Here is an 8,788-nt window from a genome sequence, read left to right on the forward strand (position 1 = left end):
GATACAGAAACCACTAATAAACTAGGGTTAAAAGGTTTTGGTCTCAAAAGGGTACATTTCATATAACTAAACATTTTTACACAAGGGATACCAAAAAGGAACAACGTTCAAAAGCCAGTTTACAAAATTTCCAAAGTTTAAACAACCATTAGCCACTCTAAGGTAAAACAGACATTTCTGGTTCTCCTGTTCCTATCTCCCTCTCAACCATGGTGGCTGAGCAGCTGATCATGTACATTATGCTCTCAGAGCTCTCCGAATTAGGGCTGATCAAGCTTGCCCTTGCCTTTACTTGCACCACAAAGCACTTGTCAGCCAAGTCCTAGCAAGAAAACATATCATATTATATAAAAATCAATAACAACATTTGGATAACCCTTTAAGCCTGTTCATACACTTAACATACCACAGTAAACATAAAGCATGAAGACACAACCGGAGGGTCAGCTAATCATCACTCAGCTATACAGCATAACAATCTACCAATCAATAATAACAAACAAATCACATAATAATCAGGGTCAACACCTTAGGTCGCACCCTCTGTTTATCCCACTGACTTCGGCCCACTTCAATCGAGCTCAGTGCATAATAAGCTGTCCTCAGCTACCAGTGGCCGAGCCGCACCTTGTGGGCTAGTGTAAACTTCGACACTCTTAGGCCGTTGGTTTACTGTTTACATGGAATAATACCATCCTTTAAAATCATACAAAATAGGGAACCCTTAGTCCCATTATAAATCCACAACCGGGTGCATTTTTCTTACCTTTAGTTCCCAAGTGTACTGACTACGAGCGATGCCTCTTGAGCATGATCCGATCCTCGAGCCCTAGCTTAGTACCTTCTTTGATGAACAAACTTCCTTAACAATCTTTGAGCTAAAACCCAAGCTTTCAAGCCTCAATTCTTCCCCTAGTTCTTGACTGAGTCCCTAGCTGTACATTGGAATAATCATTCCAAACTCCAGCCCAATCCATTGAATTTCCCAGTTGAAATCCTCAAGTTCTAGTAGTTTTCCTTTGAGAGAGAAAGGGAGAAAGAGGGAAGGTCGGTTCACTGTGTTCTACTGTGTTCTGAGTCTTTTTACTTAGTCTATCCTTAGATAATTAAGTTAATCCCAAGGCTCGGGGTACCGAAAACGTCCCCGAGGGCAAAATAGTAAAATTCCCCAATATTCCCACCTAGACTTCCTAACCTCAAATATATCTCCCATTATTTATTTCCATAACCCGATAACCTAAATAACCATCCAATACTTAAAATACCCCTTGACTTACCCGAAGTCAAGTACTAAGCCCCGTTGTGACTTTCCCGCTAGCTAGCTCCCTAGGATCACCCAAAGTTGCATGCTGCAGCTTTACCCACATAATAATGTGGTTCTCACAATTATAGCATATAATCACATTTATATTCATATAAACATACTAGCATGCTTATCATATAATCATGCGTTAAACTTAATAAATTCACACGTAAACCAATTATGCCCTCCCGGCACACTAATCAAGGCCTTTAAGCCATATTAGTGATTTTGGGTCGTTACAACAGTAGTTTCCTTACCTTTGTCCCGAGATATCTAAACACCGCAATCCCGAGCACAGTCCTCTAACTCAAGCCTCGTTGAAAACCTAGTCATAACATATTCATAATAACCATCCATCAAGTTCTAATCCAATAAATAACTTCGGAATATTAATATAGCCTCCGAGACCTTGGATACTACAAAACCAGGTAGTAGGATCCTTCTCGAGCCTTAACATTTGAGTTCTCGAGCTAAAAACCTTCAAACAACCATTATTTTGCATTTGAGTTGTAGCCCAGCCCTTTAAGGGCCGCGACGCGCTTAAGTCAGAGGAAAAATTCCTCTCTGCTGAGGGACATGGGCCACGACGCGCTATACCTTGCGCCACGGAGTGCCTAGGCAAACAGAGGCTTTCCAACCTCTTCGAACACACGAGTCACAGTACCTAAAGAACAGGGCCACGACCCGAGCCCCCAAACCCAATAAATAAACATTCTTCCTGCATTTTTCCTCGAGCCTAAACCTGAATTTCATACCCCAAACATCAATTAAACACAGAATGAGGCATAGACTTCCCTTCATCACAAATTAGACTTCATAACAATCTTAGAAACAAATCATATACTCATCAAAACATAAAACCAAGCTGAGTTCTACCTTCCATGCATACTTAAAGTTATAGCAAGAATTCTAACAAAAACAACCAGCATCAATTCTTACCTTAGTGACAACTCAAACCCTGAGCTGATTTCCCAAATCTTCAAGCTTCTAGCCTCCCAAACTCTAGCCTTGAATCCTTAATCTCCAGATAATTTTCTACACAAACCTCTAAGCTTCAAGGAGAGAAGGAGGGAGTCGAGAGAGAGAAAAGGCTGAGAGTTGTTGTTTTTCCTACTCCTTAGTTCCAGTGGTTTCTCAAGCCATCAGCTGCCTAAGTGTAAATCTAACCTTGGCCAAAAAGTCCAAACCACCCTTAGGCTTATCTAAACCCTTAAGTGCCACTAGGGGAAATTTCATCATTTACCATGTCCCGCTAATTCCTCGAGTGTTCCTATAAATCCTTGTTTAATCCTGACATGTACAAATCATTGCTAAATTACTACCCGCTATCTGGTAATTCTCGAACTCATATAACATTCCCAAAATTCCCCTAGGCTCCTCCTAAGCCAGGTATTTGACCCCGTTGTGACTATCTAGCTAAACTGCTCCCTAGGACCGTCTCGGATCATGCATCACAAATATACCACCACTCACACGTGGTATCAACCAAAAGATACATAAATACCCCATTTATGCCCTCAATGGGCTAAAATTTAAAATATGCCCCTAATAGCCATATGGGGCCCACATGCATATTTAATTCATCTAAACATGCATTTCTAATCGCATAATCATCAAATTCATATATTAACGTAATTAAATCAATTATTTCCCTCTTGGCACGCTAATCACGACCCTAAGCCTTATTAGCAAATTTGGGATGCTACAACTATCCCCTCCTTACATAAATTTTGTCCTCGAAATTACCTGATAACTCGGGATACCGATCCCGCATATCTGTCTCAAGTTCCCAAGTTGCCTCTTCCACATTGTTGTTCCTCCACAGAGTCTTCACTAAGGCGATGGTCTTGCTCTGCAAGACTTTATCCTTTCGGTCGAGAATCTGAACCGGCTTCTCTTCATACAATAAATCCTGATCCAGGTCCAAGTTCTCAAAACTCAGCACGAGCATAGAATCTGATACATGTTGGGGTTTTATGCCCTAATTAAAACCCAAATTCTTTGTAATCTCATTTTATTATCAATAAAAGAATAGAAATCATTTTTTGACTTGGTTAATCACTTTGCTCACATGTTTTAAATCCTGAGCATATAGCTAATCTTATATATAGTGACGTAATCACAGTGGAATATAAATATGATTATATGTTCAAAATAAGTTAGTCCTAAGATTAGTTAGTGCACAGGATTTATACTGACTTGCCAATCTACGATATGATCTACTTACACATTACAGTGTTATGTTCTTTCCAGAACATTAGCAAAGTAGATGAGATCGGTTAATTGTTGATAAATTCTATTTAAATTAAATTAATATTTTTTTTCAAATTAACCTAAAACCAAGTTGATTGTTGATAATGAAATTTAAATTAACTATCGTTAATTGTTGATAAATTTCATTTAAATTGACTTATTTTTGTAAAATTTTTATTAATTTGAGTTTTTGATAAATTCTAGATATTTAATTGTGGCATTTTTGGAAATGAAATAAATTGTGGTATTTTTGCATAAATTCATAGAATTGCTCATATAGTAACATGATTAGGCCCATCCAATTATAACATGTCTGTTTGCACTATATGTGGTATTTTTGCAATTGGGCTTAGATGCATATAGTGGCCCATATGTTTGTTCGATATATGGATTTTTCCAAATAAAATATTCATAAAATGATAGGTTTTATTTGAGCCCATTAGAAAATATAAAGTTTAAATTCCTCTCTTGTGGGTCATTCCACCTGTGAATGCCCATTTGCTTTGCATGACTATAGTGGGCCTAATCAATTAATAAAATTTAATAAAACGAATGTTTAAATTCCTGTCTTTTGGACCTTGTATGGAAGATAGGGGGCCTTTGTAGTGGGAACGACATACTGGACCCAACCCTCCTCCATACAAGCCCAATAGTTAAGGACCATTTACCTGAGTTGGACTTAATTGTATAGGTTCATTATATTAGTTAAACCTAAATATTGATTAGCAACAAATTAATTCTAAATTAATTGAATTTGTTTCAATGTGACACTTTAGAATTAATAAGAAATTATAGGACTTTGGTTTTAAAAATTTAATCTGTTTAATTTTTTTTTTGAAAACCATCGTCATTACTTTTATAAAAATAAATAATAAAAATACTATTTTTAATTATTTTTTTGATCGAAAAAAGGAAATTATATTGCACTGAAACAAAAATGACATCAACAAGTGCTGAAACAGAGCAAAATACAACACCAGCTCACAACTTCCTAACAAACTCAGCAAGAGCTTTATTCTTGTTCAGAAATTTTTGACTCAAACAACCAATAAATCTAGCTTTCAAACTCAATTTAATCATACTATCTAAACGATGAGGAGAGAAGGAACAATGAGCAAAAAACACATGCATTTCTATTACACCAAATACCATAGACAGCAGCTGCCGAGGAGGCTACAACAATGCGATGCATAATATTTTTGGGCTTCCCATCTAACCACTTCTTCCAATCAACAAATTGCTTGGGCCAAATATCAGAACCTAGCCAAAGTTTAGTCAGCTCCCAAACTTGATGAGAGAAGCTACAATAAAAAAACAAATGCTGATGAGTTTCCTCAACTCTCTCACAAACCGGACAAAGACTAGAGACCACTGAAATCTGGCACTTAATCAAATTATCTCTAGTCAGCAAATGACCAAGAACCGACTGCCAAAGAATAAAATGATGCTTAGGGACTGTAAGTCTACACCACACTGCCTTTGGATAAGCAATCGGAACTCTCTGAAGCCAGTTAAGATATAGAGACTTCAAGTTCAGCTTACCATGCACAACCGAGTTCACTAGATTCGCTTCAGAAAACAACTTTCTCAGATAGCATAATTTACGCCAATACCAACTAACATCATATTTCAGATGATAAGTCCAAAATGATTGACCTTTAAGATATATCGCATCAATCCACTTCACCCACAACACATCCTGCTTAGAAGACAAAGCCCAAATAAACTTGGCCAATAACACTTTGTTCCAATTAGAGCCCTCTTTAAAACCCAAACCACCTAAAGTTTTAGGAAGACAAACTTGAGTCCAAGAGGAACAATGGAATTTACTGCGATTTTCGTTGGATCCCCATATAAAATTACGACATAACCTATCAATTTCTTGAATGACATTGAGAGGAAGCATAAAAATATTCATCCAATAGTTGTGAATGCCCAACAAAACTGAGAAAATCAGTTGAGTTCTCCCTGCAAAAGATAAGTGTCTACTCGCCCAAACATGGAGTCTAGCATGAATCTTCTTGATAATCTCACCACAATCAGTAACTTGCCATCTCGTAGGTTTCAGCGAAACCCCCAGATACTTCAAGGGAAAAGACCCTTCATCTATCACAATAGATCTCAAAATATTATCCTTCACATCAGCTGCCACACCCCCAAAATATATGTGAGATATTTTCAAGTTTGCAGACAGCCCTGAACTCTGGCTAAATCTCAAAAAACCATCCATTAAAATTTGAATTGATCTAAAGTTCCCCTTACAGAATAAAATCAGATCATCTACAAAACAAAGATTAACAAGATGCAAATGCTTACACATAGGGTGAAATCTGAACTCTCTATGTTGAGAAACTTGATTAAGAAGCCTAGTAAGATACTCCATAACCAACACAAACAGGAGAGGAGAAATTGGGTCTCCTTGCCTTAAACCTTTCCTCCCTGCAAAACTACCTTGTAATCTCCCATTCAACATAAGAGAATATGATGTATTTGCCAAGCATATCATTATCCACTGAATAAACCTACTAGGAAAACAGAAAGCAGACAGAATATCCTCCAAAAAAACCCAATCAATAGAATCATAGGCCTTACTAAGATCTATTTTAATCAAGCACCTGGGAGAAATAATCTTCCTAGTATAGCCACGAAGTAAATCTTGAAGAATTAAAATATTATGAGCAAGCTGTCTATTCTTGATAAAGGCTCCTTGATTTTGATGAATAAGCTTTGGAAGAATTTTAGCCAACCTGAAACATAGCATCTTAGAAATACATTTATATAGCGTATTACAGCAAGCTATGGGCCTATAATCAGCAGCTTAAGCAGGAGAATCAACCTTAGGAATAAGAGATAAAATGGTCCCATTCAACTTTGCCGAAATCTCACCATGCTCAAAGAACAGCAAAATCGCCTCAGAGATTTCTTCCCCTATATCTTTCCAAAGAGCTTTATAGAAACCAGAGCCAAAACCATCTGGACTCGGGCTCTTGATAGAAGAAATGCTAAATAACGACCTCTTAACATCCTTCTTAGTAAAAGGCTGAATCAATTCAAGTTGTTGCTCCAAAGTCAGGACTGACCCTTGCTGGAAACAAGTCAAATCAACCCGACTGGTTGCTGTGCTCCCCTTGCCAAGAAAGCCTTTGAAATGATTATAAAAATGAGCAATAACTTCTTCATTTTTTTCTACAATCTGACCCTCTTCATTCAAAAAATATGTGATTCGGTTGCTAATCCTCCTCTGCTTAAGACTAGCATGAAAAAAAGCAGTGTTCTCATCTCCAAATCAAAGCCAATTAATTTTGCTCTTTTGGCAAAGGAAACTCTCATACATTCTGGACTTACTATCAAACTCATTAAAAGCCTATTGCTCATCCTGCTGCAGAAAGCTCGAAGAAGGATTTTACTGTAACAAGAGCTGGGTCTGCTCATACTTCAGCTTAGCAGCTGCATAATGCTTGACAACATCACCTACTTTCTTTTGATTAAACTTAGACAACACAGGTTTGAGCCTCCTTAACTTTTGAAGAATCTGATGCAAACCAGAACCACCAGTTAACCCAATGACTCAGGACTTCACTCCGAAAATCCTTGTGATTAGCCCACATATTAAAAAACCTAAAAGTTCTGATCCCTGATACCTGAATGTGAACTATTTTGATAATACAATAACAGTGATCAGAATTTGTATCCCAATTAATACGAGCTTCTGACTCATCCATTTCAGTAACCGGTCTACCCCCAATACGATCATCAAAATAAAAAACAGCATTGAAATCCCCTACAATCAACCAAGGAAAAACTGAAAGCTGAGATAAAGCTAATTGAGACCAAAGGCCTTTCCTCTCCTCCACCGAGTTCCTGCCATAAACAAAAGACAAGCAAAATTTTTGGAAAACTCCCTTGATCTTCACTTCACAGTTTATAAGCTGGTCAATTAATTGTAACAGAGACTATATCCTCTTGCCAAACTAACAAAATTCTTCCCTCCACATCCATACTACTATACCAATTCCAACCCATGAAAACATTTCTCATCATCTCCTCTACCTTATTCCCTTTCAATTTAGTTTCAACAAAAGCCCCCAGACCTATTTTATTAACATAACAAAAATCCAACATGGACCTTTGCTTATTCCTACTATTTAAACCCCTTATGTTCCAACACAGTAAATTACACCCTTCCATTTGATTTTGGATCCTCTGGATTACACCTCTGAGACTTCTCTGTCTATTTCTCCTGCAAAATACTGTATTTGTTAGCTCTCAACGTCATGGCTATAGTAACAGTTTGCCTTGAACCTCATAATTTTTTAGGGGTAGACCATTTCAACTCCTATCCTGTCATAGACTTACTTGTCTCCATACCTGTTATTATCTGAGATTTTTTTCCACCCTGCAGATCTCCCATAACAGCCATCTGCTCTCCCTTGCCATCCTTCTGAGCATCCTTTCCAGCTACCGGACTAGGAAGTTCCTTAGATCCAGCCTCATCACCTAGCTCACACAAATCAGTTGATCCCCCAGTTTCCCCATTATTAGGACAAACTACCTTCTGTTTTGGCTTCCAGACTGCCTCTTGAGTATATTTTCAACTTGTTGCTGTATGGCCTAAATTTTTACAACACGAGCAATGGGTAGGAAGCCATTCATATTCTATAGCTTGTTCCATCAATTGACCACGTTCATTGATAAAATTAATACATTGAGGAATATGATCTGATATCTCAACATCCACGAGAACTCTAGCAAATTTCACCATTGACTTATCCTTAGTAACCTTATCCATAATCATAGGCTTACCTGTAGTGCTAACCAGAGCACTCAGGCTTTTAAGACCCCAATATTGAAGACCCAGGTCTGGCAATCTTATCCAGACCGGTACAGATTTCACCAACCTCATCTTATCAAGATCTGTCGACCAAGGCCTAAATAAAACAAGTTTTTTGTCAAAGTGAACCACACCAGATTCCAACACCATGTCTCGAGTTGCTTCATCCCGAAATTTAACTAGAGTATGACCTGCATTCATACAAGCAATTCTCTCTATCCCCAACTTGCCCCAAATACGATTAATAAATCCTTCAAACACAGCTAAAAGGGGATTGGCACCTAATACAACACATACCATAGCTGATTGCCAGAAATAAGCTTCCACTTCTATCTCCTCCTTATCAACTTGAGCTATCAACTTCCCATCTCTGACCAGGGGTTCCTCAAAATTGAGTCGAG

This window comes from Humulus lupulus, chromosome 6, assembly GCF_963169125.1.
Source record: "Humulus lupulus chromosome 6, drHumLupu1.1, whole genome shotgun sequence".
NCBI lineage: Eukaryota > Viridiplantae > Streptophyta > Magnoliopsida > Rosales > Cannabaceae > Humulus > Humulus lupulus.